The following is a 17,127-nucleotide window of genomic DNA, read 5'->3' on the forward strand; positions in this document are numbered from 1 at the left end:
GTTCTCTAAAGACTTTTACACCTGCACTATTAAAAGCATCCAGACATCACAAGTTTTTGTCACTTTTTGACCAAAGCACAATTCATTTGTACACAGTGGCATTTCAGGTTCAAGGAAAAAAGAGACCTGGCAGCAAATTAAAAATGGTGTTAACACAATATCATCTCATAATCCTTGATATTGACAGTGAGGGTGTTCTCCTTACAACCAGTCATCATTCTCATCAGCAAATAAATCTGCATGGTCTGTATGTTCTTTGAGCAGATCTCTTTCTGACAAAATGAGCAAAAGCACTATATCAGCCAGAGCAAATGTTCACTGTTATGCAGGCTTTTAGTACCTCTTATAGCAATCTAAATACATAATAATTGAGAGACTAATTGGCTATATGCCAATAAAAAACAGTTAGCTTGCAGATATATAGGCTACTAATGGTGCTTGGTATAAAAAGTTTAATTTAATGGTTTCTGTTTAATTTAGTTTATTGTTTAATTTTATCATTAAACATAATTTTGCTAAACATGTACTTCATGCACAAACAACTGCACACATCTGGACTTTATTTAAAACAGTTTCCTAAAATAAGTATTTCTTACATATTTTTCCTACTTTTTAAAATATTTTCTGCTGTTATAAAACTAATTTTTTAATTTTAAATTATGGATGCCCCTCCATAACCTCACAAATACTATACATCTCACATGAATTCCTAAAATTCAAGGAATTGTTCAACAAGACCAAAGCCAGGACAGTTCCAAATAATTACTACATAGTTAATAATTTATCATCAACGCAACCATGTCTGCCCACTCTCCATGTCCAAGCTTGAAGTTATTAAGAAAATTGTAGAAGCTTTTCAATGGTACAGTGTTTTTGCCTTCACTGACTATTTTAATCAGCTCGGATTTTCACAAAACCGGACCTTCACACTTTGTACAATATTCTGAGCATCAAAAGATGCTTTTTGCACCACCTCTGGTTAGTTTGAGTATTGTGTCATTCCAAATGGTTTACCTATTCATTCTCTGTGTTCATTTCTTTAGGAAAGTTTGTCACTGTTTACATTGTTTACATCCTGGTCTTGTTCTTGCCCTCATACTTCAAAAACTTTATGTCAAGGCTGGATCAGTTACAGTGGTGAAATGTCTTTCAGAGGTGGACCTGATATGATTGACTTAAAGTATCCAGTCTTGAGATAAGGGGCTGAACAAGCACCTAAGAGGTCTGTAACATAAGATAAGATAAGACAAGATAAGATATACCTTTATTCATCCCACATTGGGAAATTTTTAAGTTACAGCAGCAAAGAAAAGAAATGTGCAAATATATAAAAAGTTGAGACATAACTCAATTCAATTCAATTCATGTTTATTTGTGTTGTGCTTTTAATAATGAACATTGCCTCAGAGCAGCTTTACACAGATAATGTGGTGATAAAAATGAATATGTTCTTTATAAGTGTAAGTTTGTCCCTGATGAACAAGCCGTGGGCGACTGTGGTGAAGGAAAAACTTCCCGAGATGGCATAAGGAAGAAACCTTGATAGGAACCAGACTCAAAGTGAACCTCATCCTCATCTGGGTGCCACCGAATGTTCATTTATTACAGATAAACGATGTTGAGGTGCAGGGATGTGATCAGAAGCAAACTGTAGTCCTGAGTCAGTGTAGCAGACTGTTGATATTAACTACAGTCCAATTCATCCTCAAAGCTCCTGATCTTACTCCAGAATTTCATGGAACCACCCAAGGCGTTGATGAGAAACCGCCTCAAGCTGCACAAAGTTGCCTCCAATCGAAGAGAACACTATCCAGAGGCAGACCAGGATAAAGAGGGAAGATCCACAGAGGGAAGAGGGGCAGGAACAGTGATCACTGGAACCTCAGGAGCACGTTTAACCATACCTACCCATCACCTCCTCATCACCTCTGTTTCCTTCACCTACACGCCCATTAAAGTCTGCCCCAATCACCAATCTTTCATTCCTAGGTTGACCTTCTACCACTAAATCTAACTCACTCCAGATTTTTTTCTTCTCCTCCATCTCACAATCCACTTGTGGAGCATAAACACTGATGACATTTTTTCATCACCACTTCAGCTTCACGTTCATCACCCTATCAGAAACTCTCTTCACCTCCACTACACTCTTACTGTACTCTTCCTTCAGAATCACCCCTACACCATTTCTCTTTCCATCCACACCATGATAGAAAAGTTTAAACACCTCCATGTTCCTGGTCTTACTCCCTTTCCACTTGGTCTCCTGAACACACATCATCTCTACCTTTCTCCTCTCCATCATATCAGCTCCCTCTCTCCCTTTACCAGTCATAGTACCAACATTTAAAGTACCAACCCGAACCTCCACTCTCCTCCACTTCTTCTTTCCTTGCTGTCTCTGTAGACGTCTTCCTCCTCTCCTTCTCCTCCTTCAGCTAACAGGAGCCCAATTTCCACTGGTACCCTGTTGTTAATGATACCTGTGGTGGTTGTTAGTAACCCGGGCCTTGAACGATCCGGTATGAAATTCTGATTCGTGATCCGCATGTTTAATTCGGCACGTTTTACGCTGGATGTTCTTCATAACACAAACTTCCACATTTATCTGGGCCTGAGACTGACACTAAGAATGACCTGGATTACTCGGATATAACGAAAAACTAACCACCAAAATTACTTAAAAACTTTTACAAGTATATTTTGTCTCTATTTTGAGTTTGGTTTCACTAATAGTAAACATACATTTGCATAAAGCATCATATTTGTCCATGTGCATGTTGATTATACTACTAAAAACTTTAAAAGCATTAATTTAATGTACATTTAGTACAGACACAAATGTGCGATAAAGTTGCGATTAATCACGATGAAATAAAAATAGATAAATAAAGAAATTTAATTAAAGATCAATTGGCAGCAATAAATATACAAATGTTTACCACTGTGTGGCGTCCCCTCTTCTTTTTATAACAGTCTGCAAATGTCTGGGGACTGAGGAGACAAGTTGCTCAAGTTTAGGAATAGGAATGTTCTCCCATTCTTGTCTAATACAGGCATCTAGTTGCTCAACTGTCTTAGGTCTTCTTTATCGCATCTTCCTCTTTATGATGCGCCAAATATTTTCTATGGGTGAAAGATCTGGACTGCAGGCTGGCCATTTCAGTACCCGGATCCTTCTTCTACACAGCCATGATGTTGTAATTGATGCAGTATGTGGTCTGGCATTGTCATGTTGGAAAATGCAAGATCTTCCCTGAAAGAGACGACGTCTAGATGGGAGCATATTCAATTCAATTTCAATTCATTTTTATTTGTATAGCGCTTTTAATAATGAACATTGTCTCAAAGCAGCTTTACACAGATAATGTGGTGATTAAACATAAATATGTTCTTTGTAAGTATGTTTGTCCCTGATGAGCAACTGTGGCAAGGAAAAACTCCCCGAGATGGCATAAGGAAGAAACCTTGAGAGGAACCAGACTCAAGAGGGAACCCATCCTCATCTGGGTTGCACCAAATGTCCATATGTTGTTCTAGAACTTGGATATACCTTTCAGCATTGATGCTGCCTTTCCAGATGTGTAAGCTGCCCATGTCACACGCTCTCATGCAACCCCATACCATCAGAGATGCAGGCTTCTGAACTGAGCGCTGAGAACAACTTGGGTTGTCCTTATCCTCTTTAGTCCGGATGACATGGCGTCCCAGTTTTTCAAAAAGAACTTCAAATTTTAATTCGTCTGACCACAGAACAGTTTTCCACTTTGCCAGAGTCCATTTTAAATGAGCCTTGGCCCAGAGAAAACACCTGAGCTTCTGGATCATGTTTAGATACGGCTTCTTTTTTGACCTATAGAGTTTTAGCCGGCGATGTATTCACCAACAATTTTTTCTGAAAGTATTCCTAAGCCCATGTTGTGATTTCCATTACAGTAGCATTCCTGTATGTGATGCAGTGGCGTCTAAGGGCCTGAAGATCACGGCATCCAGTATGGTTTTCTGGCCCTGACCCTTACGCGCAGAGATTGTTTCAGATTCTCTGTGCCCCTGGTACTACATAAAACAACAATCACAGAAAACAGAAAACACAGGGTTAAGGTATAAAGGTATAAAGTGCATGTGTGCAACCTGGTGCAAACAGTGCAAAGACAACACAAGACAGTGTAAGACAAATACACAAAACACAAAATAGCGCCGCCAGTAAACCTGTTGTATATTGCACACTGCGGGGTGTAAAAGAGTAAAGTGAGCATTGTAAGTAACACAAAAATTTAAACAAAATGTTGTGCAAAAGAGCAACAGCAGCAATCTAAAATAAGGTGCAAAAACGGCATGTAAAAAGTTTAAGGTAATGAAGTGATGTGAGTGGTGCTGAAGACATTGATGTGTGAAGTGAGTATGATTGTGTGTTGAGTCCGGGTTGTACAGATCAGATACACAGTTTGATGTGTGTCTGTGTGTGTCTGTGTGTGTGTGAGTTCAGTTCAATTCTGTGTTGAGAAGCCTGATGGCTTGAGGGAAGAAACTATTACACAGTCTGGATGTGACAGCCCGAATGCTTTGGAACCTCTTTCCAGGAGGGTGAAGAGTGTGTGACGGGAGTGTGAGGGGCGTGTGTGTGTGACGGGTGTGTGGAGTCATCTACAATGCTGTTGGCTTTGTGGATGCAGCGTGTGGTTTAAATGTCCATGATAGAGGGGAGAGAGACTCTGATGATCTTCTCAGATGGTCGCTCTGTGCTCTACTTAAGTCTTTCGTTTTGTCAACATTCAGAGACAGGCTGTTACCGTTGCACCTCCTCTCTGTATGCTGACTCATCATTCTTGCTGATGAGACCCACCATGGTCGTGTCATTGGAGAACTTGATGATGTGGTTTGAGCTGTGCATTGCTACACCGTCGTAAGTCAGCAGAGTGAACAGCAGTGTTCTGAGCACACAGCTGTGAGGTGCCTCAGTGCTCTGTGTGGTTGTGCTGGAGATGCTGTTTCCAATCTGGACTGATTGAGGTCTCTCAGTCAAGAGGTCCAGGATCCAGATGCAGATCCAGAGGGAGGTGTTTAGGCCCAGTTGGCTCAGCTTCTCAATCAGGTGTTGAGGGATGATTGTGCTGAATGCTGAGCTGAAGTCTATGAACAACATTCATACATAAGAGTCCTTGTTGTCCAGGTGGGTGAGGGCCAAATGAATGGTCGTGGAGATGGCATCGTCGCAGCGGTTTGGATGATACGAGAACTGCATGGGGTCCATTGAGGGTAAAAGCTAGGTCTTGACGTGACTCATGACGAGCCTCTCGAAGCACTTCAACACAATGGGTGTGAGTGTGATGGGACGATAGTCATCAAGGCAGGAAACAGTAGACTTCTTCGGCACAGGAAAGAAGGTCATTGTCTTGAATCATGTAGGAACATTGTTGCTGCTGCTCGAAGCAGGCGTAGAAGTCGTTCAGCACATCTGGGAGGGAGGCGTCATGGTCACAAGTAGGTGAAGTTGTCTTGTAGTTCGTGATCGCCTGGATGCCCTACCACATGTGCCGGGTGTCTCTGCTGTCCTGGAAGTGGCTGTGAATTCTCTTGGCATGTGTGCGCTTCACCTCTCTGAAGGCATAGGGCAGTTTTGCCCTCGCTGTCTTCAAGGCCGTCTTGTCCCCTGCTCTGAAGGCAGTGTCGCTTGTTTTAAGCAGGGCACGCACTCATCCACGGGTTCTGGTTGGAGCATGTGGTGATGGTCTTGGAGATGGTCAGGTCATCAAAGCACTTGGCTACAGTGGGAGGACGTGTTTCTGGCAGTAGGTGAGCAGGTTGTATTTAATAAAATTGTGTCGGCTTCGAGAATGAACAAAGCAGTGGTGGTTTTTCTGAATGAGCGGCTGTTGGTGGGGCAGGTGATCGGGAGAGGAGTGTAGTGGGGCAGTTGATCGGGAGTGGAGTTTGGTGGGGCAGGTGATCGTGACTGGAGTGTAGTGGGCCAGGTGATCGGGAGTGGAGTGTAGTGGGGCAGGTGATCGGGAGTGGAGTGTAGTGGGGCAGGTGATTGAGAGTGGAGTTTGGTGGGGCAGGTAATCGGGAGTGGAATGTAGTGGGGCAGGTGATCTGGAGGGGAGTTTGGTGGGGCAGGTGATTGGGAGTGGAGTGTAGTGGGGCAGGTGATTGGGAGTGTAGTGTAGTGGAGCAGGTGATTGGGAGTGGAGTGTGGGTGAATGGAGCTCACACTACCATCTCACCACTCGCGTCTTAGTCTTTGAGGGTTACAGTATCAAATGTTCCTCCGTTTATTTCCGATTCCAACATCAAGAAGGAACTTGACAGGTTTGGGAAAACTGTGAGCAGAATGAAAATGGTTCCCCGCCTTAGGTGCAAAAACTACTCACTCAAGCATGTCATGTACTTAGACGTCAGGTTTACATGTTTCTGGATTTCCCGACCCTCAATATCTCCTTCTGCATCTATCATGAAAGGAAATCCTACATGATCTACACCAGTACCGGCAGTTTAAAATGCTTTGAGTGTGGAGATTTAGAAAGTGGTTGATCTCCTTAGCGGTGTAAAGCTGCTCATCTTCCTGTATTGAGGTGATATCAGACATCTCAGAGAGACTGTCATCATCACACATCTCATCCATCCCATCACTTAAATCAGCCAGTCCTCCCCGGGATAGAGAGGTCAGAAAAAACCGGCACAAAACAAAACGCATGTCCACATAAAGTTAATGAAACTGCGAATAAACAACCAGAAAAGAAACGGGTAATGAAGCAGCTGGTCCCAGTGTGGCTCCAGCAGCCGGTGAGAAAAACATGACAGAGAGTAGTGACAGTGAAAATCCCAGTGCTGAACCCATTCAGACACAAATACAGGAGAAAACAGACACACACTGTAATAAAACTGTAGTAAGAGGCTGTGACAGTGGGAATGATAATGTGGAGGTGTTTGCAGGTCATGGAGCTGATGGTGGTGATGCTCAGTGTGAGGTTCAGGTCGACAGCAGTAAAGGTGTGGAAGTAACACACTCCTCTCTACCCCGGGGAGAACTGGCTGATGTAAGTGATGGGACGGATGAGATGTGTGATGATGACAGTCTCTCTGAGATGTCTGATATCACCTCAATACAGGAAGATGAGCAGCTTTACACCGCTAAGGAGATCAACCACTTTCTAGATGAAACTTTTGGTAAAACTGTTGAGGTTCGGAACTTTTTTCTAGATGTTAATAGATTTCTAAAATCAGTAATTAAAATCCAGAAGTCAGCAGGTTTTGATGAACTGAGCAAAAGAATAAGGTTCAGATAAAAAAAATTTGTAACAAAACTAAGAAGAGGAAAAACGGCAGCAAAAAATTTTCTCTGAAATGGTGACACGGGGTGACTCCTTTCCTACTCTGTACTGTCTGTTACACGTCTATCTTCCCTTTCTCTCTTTCCTTATGGACAACATTAAGATAGGGTCTTGATGGTCCTGGGTGCTACCTCAGCTTTCATACAGGGGTATGAGTATTGATTCGCAAACAACCTGGAGCTTCAGCACTGTGGCACAAGATGAGCGTTCTGGATCCTCCAGCAGCATTGTGCAGGCGTTACAGATGAAACTTACTGACTTTTTCTGGGCCGGGCGGCACTGGATACAAGCTACTGCACTCTACCTTTCTGTCCTGGAGGGGGGTCAGGGTCTGATGGACATCAGAAATAGAATCAGGACTTTTAGACTTCAAGCTGCACAAAGACTCCTGTTAACACCATGCTGGGCAGACACGGCTTGCACCCTGCATTTTTAAATACCACATGGATCTGTTTTTAACCAGACTGTGCAACACGGATTCAAGGGAGTTTTCTCCTTTCTACAGATCTGTTCTAACAGCCTGGACACAAGTTTTTAAAGTCCAGAGGGACTTTTTAAATTATGGACACTGGAGAGGAAATACACCTCTTTTTAACAATCCACTAATCCGAGCACAGATACTGGAACACAGGAGCGTACAAATCATCATGGCAAAAGTGTGATGCACGAAGACCTGAGGAATGCGGCCAGCTGGAGAAGCCCAGAAGAGATGTGCAGTTTGACAGGCATCCAAGTCCAAAAGGTTTATGACACTCACGATAGAGAGCAACCTCTCAGCACTACCCTCCGCCTTCAAACAGAGTTTCAGCTGCGGTGGAGGCGGAGCCAGAGGAAGGCTCTCTTCTGACCTTCAGGACCCCTCAACTGGAGGACTTTGAGAACACCTCGAAGAAAGCACTGTATATCAGCTGCATAAAGGTGTCACACTACAGCACGCTCAAAGACTGTAAAGCATCGAAGTAGTCAGAAGTGTTTGGGCCAGACTCGTCTTCCAAAGGCTGCTGGAGATCCCTGTACAAACCTCCGATAGAGAAACGAACTTTGGATCTCCAATGGAGAATTGTTCACTGGGCGGTAGCTACAAACAGACATGTGGCACACATCGACCCCACCATAGGGAGGGAATGTGTCTTCTGTAACACAGACGAGTCAGTAGACCACCTGTTTCTACACTGCTGCAGGCTGAGATGACTCTTCAGGGTGTTCATGGACGGGGCAGAGAACTGGGCAGAAACGAAGAATTTTTTATCTTTGGGCCCAGATTCACGAGTATAGACAGAAAACGTATCTGCTTTATAAACTTCCCAACAGGAGAAATAAAGCTGGTAATCTGGTTGACCAGGAAAAGGAAACTCTGAGGTGAAGGTACAGTAGATGGTTAAAGCTTTAATATCTGCCAGGCTCAGGCTGGAGTTCAGCTGTTTTACACCACACACAATCTGGATGCTTTTATCTATATCCGATGCAGAGAAGCTCGTCCATGTGTTCATGACCTCCATGCATTACTAGGTGGATGTCCTGCATCATTAATAAACAAGCTACAGTTAGTTCAGAATGCAGCAGCAAGAGTTCTTACAAGGTCAAGAAAATATGACCATATAACCCCAATCTTCTCATCCCTGCACTGGCTTCCTGTTAAGTTTCGAATAGACTTCAAACTACTGCTACTCACTTATAAAACACTAAATGGTTTGGCTCCTATGTATCGCTCCAGTCTTTTAACACGCTACAATCTGTCACGCTCCCTGAGATCTCAAAACTCTGGGCTTCTAGTAGTTCCTAGAATAGCAAAGTCCACTAAAGGTGGTAGAACATTCTCACATTTAGCTCCTAAACTCTGGAAACAGTCTTCCTGACAGTGTTCAGGGTTCAGACACACTCTCCCAGTTTAAGTGCAGATTAAAGACGTATGTTTTTAGCGAGTTCTACACATAACACACATCACATCATAACCTTGTGCTCCAGAACATCTGATCACATGCACATTATCAACTTGTGCTGTTAATATCATAAACAGCAGCTACACTAATTCCTCTCCACTGCTTCTCTTTCTCTCCCCATCCCGAGGCTTCCTGAGGTTGGCCAGCTCCAGTCACCTCCCACCTCATGAAGATTATAGACCTTTGAAGAAGTAGATGCCGAACTCGCAAACATCCAGAACCATCTAGAGACAAACCAGTGCCAATTGGATACCACTACATGTGTGGTTTTGACATTGGACCTCCTGGAGTGTTTAAAGGCTCTGGCATGGAGAAGCTGATGCTGGATCTGTGATGATCACAAATGTTGAGCTCAGTAGCTCCTACTTTTATAACCATATAGACTGTATAAGACTGTAGAAAGATCATTACTTATAATCTTATACTCCAGTGCTCATGTTAGTTCTCACTCTCCAATGTTCTGTAGTGTTTAAAGACTATAATCACACTCTTGATGTCACCCAAATGAGGATGGGTTCCCCTTTTGAGTCTGGTTCCTCTCAAGGTTTCTTCCTCATAACATCTAAGGGAGTTTTTCCTTGCCACAGGCTGATCATCAGGGATAAACACACACCATTCACCTTCACTGTTGATTTCTGTAAAGCTGCTTTGAGACGATGCCTGTTGTGAAAAGCGCAATAGAAATTGTCTTGTCTTGTCTTGTCCTGTCCTGTCCTGTCCTGTCCTGTCCTGTCCTGTCCTGTCCTGTCCCTGGGCACTGAATGATGTCTTGTTCACACTGGACCAGGATCATCAATTGCTTTACATGTGTAATGTTTTAATGTGTGTGTCCTCATTTAATCCAAGTGTGTGTTTTTAATCTGTGCATAAGCAGGTTTAAATTTTGTGTATTTTTTTATTTATTTTTTACTTTTTTACGCACACACCAGTATTTATTCATTAATTGTGCTTTCTTCTTTTACCTATTTATTCATTTGAATATTTATGAAAGTGTCCGTACAGCTGTGTATTTGGTTTTTATTCTTTAATTTTAATTGAGCATGTTATCAATAGTTTAGGAACTAAAAAGGAATGTTAAATAAGTGGGAAAATAAATAAAGGTGTGTGAAAAGTCAAAAGTCTCTCTTTCAATCACTCACTCACTCTCTCTCTCTCTCTCTCTCTCTCTCTCTCTCTCTCTCGCTCTCTATCTCACTCTCTCTCTCTCTCTCTGTCTCTTCCACCCATGCTCTTTCCATTTTACACTTCTTTTTCATCTTTCTGTCTGTCGCTTCCTATTCCTTATCGTCTCTGTCTCTGTCTCTCTCTCTCTCTCTCTTTCTCTCTCCTCCATTAAGAATCCAGTCACACAGTAGTGCAGTGGATATTCCTCCTTCTTTCTCCTGTGCTCCCGGATGTCTGTCTGTCTGTCTGTCTCTTTCTGTCTCTATCCCTCTTTCTTTTTTTTCTCTTTTCCTATCTTTTTCTTATTTTATATACCCCTGTTCCTCTTGACTCCTCTCACTGTATCAATTTCTCTCTCTGTGTTTTCCCCATGTTCTTGTCATCCACACGTGTGTGTGTGTGTGTGTGTGTGTGTGTGTGTGTGTGTGTGTGTGTGTGTGGGTGTCTAGTTAGAGTCATCAGTCTGGAGGGCACTGATACTGATGATGACAATGAAGCCCTGTTTCAAACACATGTACACACACACACACACACACACACACACACACACACACACACACACACACACACACACACACATACACAGAAATGTCCTCTATATTTGCATACCTGTGAAAATTCATATTGCAAAAATAATTCCAATGTCACTGACACATAGAGAGAGAGAGAGGGCAAGAGAGAGAGAGAGAGAGAGAGAGAGAGAGAGAGAGAGAGAGAGAGAGAGAGAGGCAAGAGAGAGAGAGAGAGAGAGGAGAGAGAGAGAGAGGGCAAGAGAGAGAGGGAGAGAGAGAGAGAGAGAGAGAGGGCAGAGAGAGAGAGAGGCAAGAGAGAGAGAGGCAAGAGAGAGAGAGAGAGAGAGAGAGGGCAAGAGAGAGAGAGAGAGAGAGGCAAGAGAGAGAGAGGGAAGAGAGAGAGAGAGAGAGAGAGAGAGAGAGAGAGAGAGAGAGAGAGAGAGAGAGAGAGAGAGGAGAGAGAGAGAGAGAGAGAGAGAGAGAGAGGGATGGAGAGAGTGAGAGGAAGAGAGAGAGGGAGAGGGAGGGAGAGGCTGAAGTGACAGTATCTAAGCAACTACATCCGTTTCCATGGAAACAACAGCTGCGACATCACTTCCTGTCTGTGAGATAAATATTTAGTTCTTACACAATATGTTACTGTGTAGGAGAGAGACTGTGTGTGTGTGGTACTTTTCCAAGAATTCATACAAAGATAAAATATTGTAACTACATGCAAGACATTACAAATAGAATAAGCAATAAATTAGTTAGCTGTGGCAACAAATATATATATACAGTATATAATGTAATAATAATAATAATAATAATAATAATAATAATAATAATAATAATAGTAATTTAGCAGTCAGATTCAGTGAGCTGCACATTCACAGATTCCCTGATTGATTTCAGATCATATTCTCGGAAACTGGTGTGTTGTCGAGTCTCAGTTGATTTGTACATGTTATAATACAACTATCAGATATCTTAACCACTTTGATAACTTTTGTAAGGCCAAAGTGTCAATAAAATTTAGATCAGAAAACGAGAAAATACAGATGCTGGTTATTTCCTTCAGTTTACCAGAGAGAATCCTAATTTTGTAGAATTGTGAATTAATCAAAGTTCATCTAATTAAAATGTAAAATTAATTACATTTTATTTCATTTTAGATTTACAGCGGAGGTCATGCAGTTATAATGTGCACATTTTAAATGATTTCTGTGTAATTGTCTGTGTTCTGTCTCCTGGTTCTAAACAGGGATACTGTCTCCTGATTTTAAACAGGGATACTGTCCCCTGATTTTAAACACTGATACTGTCTCCTGATTTTAAACAGGGATACTTTCCCCTGATTCTAAACAGGGATACTGTCTCCTGATTTTAAACAGGGATAGCGTCTCCTGATTTTAAAAAGGGATACTGTCCACTGATTTTAAACAGGGATACTGTCCACTGGTTCTAAACAGGCGTACTGTCCCCTGGTTCAAAACAGGGCTACTGTCTACAGATTCTAAACAGAGGTTCTGTTCAATTATTTTAAACAGGGATACTGTCCACCAATTGAAACAGGGGTACTGTTCACGGATTCTAAACAGGGGTACAGTCCACTTATTTTAAACAGGGGTACTGTTTACTGATTCTAAACAGGACTCCTGTCCACTTTTTTATACAGGGGTACTGTTCACTGATTTAAACAGGGGTACTGTCCCCTGATTCTAATCAGGGGTACTGCTCACTGATTAAAACATGGGCACTGTCCACTGGTTCTAAACAGGCGTACTGTCCCCTGGTTCGAAACAGGGCTACTGTCTACAGATTCTAAACAGAGGTTCTGTCCAATTATTTTAAACAGGGGTACTTTCCCCTAAATCTAAACAGGGCTTCTGTCCACTGATTAAAAAATGGGTACTGATTACTGATTCTAAACAGGGGTACTCTTTACTAATTGAAACAGGGGGACCCCTAATTCTTAAAAGGGGTACTGTCCACTGATTAAAACAAGGGTACAGTTAACTGAATGAAACAGGGGTATTGTTCACTGATTCTAAACAAGGGTACTGTCCCCTGATTCTAAACAATGATATTGTTCAGTGATTGAAACAGGGGTACTGTTCACTGATTCTTAACAGGTGTACTTCCCCCTATTCTAAACAGGGGTTCTGTCCACTGATTGAAACAGGTGTACTGTTCACTGATTCTAAACAGGGGTCCTGTCCACTGATTATTAACAGGGGTACTGTCCACTGATTCTAAACCAGGGTACTGTTCACCGAATGAAGCAGGGGTACTTTTCACTAATTCTAAACATGGGTATTGTTCACTGATTGTAAACAGGGGTACTGTCCCCTAATTCTCAACAGGGGTTCTGTCCCTTATTATAAACATTGACATTGCTCACTGATCTAAAGAGGGGTACTGTTCACTGATTGAAAAATGGGTACTGATTACTGATTCTAAACAGGGGTACTCTTTACTAATTGAAACAGGGGGACCCCCTAATTCTTAACAGGGGTACTGTCCACTGATTAAAACAAGGGTACTGTTAACTGAATGAAACAGGGGTATTGTTCACTGATTCCAAACAAGGGTACTGTCCCCTAATTCTAAACAGTGGTATTGTTCAGTAATTGAAACAGGGGTACTGTTCACTGATTCTTAACAGGTGTACATTTCCCTGATTTTAAACAGGGGTTCTGTCCACTGATTGAAACAGGTGTACTGTTCACTGATTCTAAACAGGGGTCCTGTCCACTGATTCTTAACAGGGGTACTGTCCACTGATTCTAAACAGGGGTACTGTCCACTGATTCTAAACAGGGGTACTGTCCACTGATTCTAAACAGGGGTCCTGTCCACTGATTATTAACAGGGGTACTGTCCACTGATTTTAACAGTGGTACTGTTCACTGGTTGAAGCATGGGTACCGTTCACTGATTGAAACAGGGTTACTGTTCACTGATTCTGAACATGGGTCCTGTTCAATGATTCTAAACAGTGGTATTGTTCACTGAGTGAAAATTGTGTACTGTTCACTGATTCTTAACAGGGGTACTTCCCCCTATTCTAAACAGGGGTTCTGTCCACTGATTGAAACAGGTGTACTGTTCACTGATTCTAAACAGGGGTCCTGTCCACTGATTATTAACAGGGGTACTGTCCACTGATTTTAACAGTGGTACTGTTCACTGGTTGAAGCATGGGTACCGTTCACTGATTGAAACAGGGTTACTGTTCACTGATTCTGAACATGGGTCCTGTTCAATGATTCTAAACAGTGGTATTGTTCACTGAGTGAAAATTGTGTACTGTTCACTGATTCTAAACAGGAGTACTGTCCACTGATTCTAAACCAGGGTACTGGCATTCTAAACCAGGGTACTGGCATTCACTGAATGAAGCAGGGGTATTTTTCACTGATTCTAAACATGGGTATTGTTCACTGATTGTAAACAGGGGTACTGTACCCTAATTCTCAACAGGAGTTCTGTCCCTTATTATAAACATTGACATTGCTCACTGATCTAAAGAGGGGTACTGTTCACTGATTGAAACATGGGTACTGTTCAATGATTTTAAACAGGGGTACTTTCCCCTTATTCGAAACAGGGGTTCTGTCCCCTGATTCCTTATTAGGGGTACTGTCCCCTGATTCTAAACATGGGTACTGTCCACTGATTCTAAACATGGGTACTGTCACTGAATGAAACAGAGGTTCTGTATCCTAATTCATTATTAGGGGTACTGTCCCCAGATTCAACACATGGGTACTGTTCACTGATTCAAATATGGGTACTGTCCACTGATTATAAACAGGGGTCCTGTTCACTGATTCTGAGGAGGGTTTCTGTAACCTGATTACAAAGAGGTGAATTTTTACTCTGAAACTAAGGAGAGGTAATGTCTCCTGATTTTCCCCTGAAACTACAGATGTGTACTATACTCTGATGCTGAGGAGCAGTACTGTCCTCTGATGCTGAGGAGAGGGGCTGTTCTGGAGGGTTAGTGCAGTTTTCATGATGAGGTGGTCTGGTGCTGTTCTGATAGTGAGTAGGGGTAGTGCTGTTCTGATAGTGCTGTTCTGATAGTGAGGAGGGGTAGTGCTGTTCTGATAGTGAGGAGGGGTAGTGCTGTTCTGATAGTGAGGAGGGGTAGTGCTGTTCTAATGTACCTGCATTCTCAATCCCTTGCCTACAAGTATCCTCGAACAGATAATTTCAGAAGTAATTAAACCTGTATTAAAAATAATAAACTCTTCCATTAGCACTGGTTATGATTCTAAATCCTTCAAACTGGCAGTTAATAACCCCTACTATCAAATCTCCCCTTTATATCCAAGATTCTAGAAAATCCAAGATTCCTCTATTGAGGAATAACATTTATGAAATATATCAATCAGGATTTCGGCCTCATCATAGCACAGAGACGGCGCTAATTAAGGTGGTAAATTACTGTTATTGGCCTCTGATCAGGATTTTGTCTCTTTACTTGTTTTGCTCTGGTGATCTAGTGGTTAGGATGCGGCACTCTCATGGCTGCAGCCCGGGTTCGATCCCTGGTTAGGGAACCAACCCCAGCCACTCTTGGTGCCAGTCAAAAGCCCAGGTAAATGGGGAGGGTTGCATTAGGAAGGGCATCCAGCTTAAAAACGTGCCAAATCAAACATGAGGATGATCCGCTGTGGCGACCCCTGATGGGAGAAGCCCAAGTTTTACTTGTTTTGCTCGACCTCAGTGCAGCTTTTCACACCATTGATCATAATCTCCTGCTTGCTGGACTTGAGAACGTCGTTGGAATTAAGGGAACAGCTCTCTCCTGGCTCAGGTCTTATTTGACTGATCGCTATCAGTTTGTTGATGTAAATGGTGAGTTCTCCACACTCTCTGAGGTAAAATTTGGTGTTCCGCAAGGATCTGTCTTAGGCCCACTGCTTTTCTCTTTATTTCTGCTGCCTCTGGGTCAAATTTTACATAAACAAGGTATTCGCTTCCATTGCTATGCTGATGATGCACAGCTGTATATTTCAGCAAAGCCAGATGAGAGAGATCAGCTTAACAAGGTTGAGGAGTGTGTAAAGGACATTAGACAGTGGATGCTTGATAACTTTCTTCTGCTCAACTCAGATAAGGTGGAAGTACTTTTACTAGGACCACAGGCAGCTAGAAGTAAACTTTTAGATTCCGTAGCATCTCTGGATGATGTTTCTGTCTCAGTGTGTAGAGCAGTCAAAGACCTTGGTGTGATTATTGACCCGAGTCTTTCCTTTGAGTCTCACGTGAATAATATTACCAGGATCTCCTTCTTTCACCTTAGAAATATTGCTAAAATGATAAATATGATGTCGTTACAGGATGCAGAAAAACTAGTTGATGCTTTTGTAACATCTAGATTAGACTACTGTAACGCTTTACTGTCTGGGTGTTGGAGTAAGTGCAGAAATAAGCTTCAGTTAGTTCAGAATGCAGCAGCAAGAGTCCTCACTAGATCCAGAAAATATCTTCCATTAGCACTGGTTATGATTCTAAATCCTTCAAACTGGCAGTTAATAACCCCTACTATCAAATCTCCCCTTTATATCCAAGATTCTAGAAAATCCAAGATTCCTCTATTGAGGAATAACATTTATGAAATATATCAATCAGGATTTCGGCCTCATCATAGCACAGAGACGGCGCTAATTAAGGTGGTAAATGACTGTTATTGGCCTCTGATCAGGGTTTTGTCTTTTTACTTGTTTTGCTCTGGTGATCTAGTGGTTAGGATGCGGCACTCTCATGGCTGCGGCCCGGGTTCGATCCCTGGTTAGGGAACCAACCCCAGCCACTCTTGGTGCCAGTCAAAAGCCCAGGTAAATGGGGAGGTTGCATTAGGAAGGGCATCCAGCTTAAAAACGTGCCAAATCAAACATGAGGATGATCCGCTGTGGCGACCTCTGATGGGAGAAGCCCAAGTTTTACTTGTTTTGCTCGACCTCAGTGCAGCTTTTCACACCATTGATCATAATCTCCTGCTTGCTGGACTTGAGAACGTCGTTGGAATTAAGGAACAGCTCTCTCCTGGCTCAGGTCTTATTTGACTGATCGCTATCAGTTTGTTGATGTAAATGGTGAGTTCTCCACACTCTCTGAGGTAAAATTTGGTGTTCCGCAAGGATCTGTCTTAGGCCCACTGCTTTTCTCTTTATTTCTACTGCCTCT

Source organism: Silurus meridionalis, chromosome 4 (genome assembly GCF_014805685.1).
Source record: "Silurus meridionalis isolate SWU-2019-XX chromosome 4, ASM1480568v1, whole genome shotgun sequence".
Lineage (NCBI taxonomy): Eukaryota > Metazoa > Chordata > Actinopteri > Siluriformes > Siluridae > Silurus > Silurus meridionalis.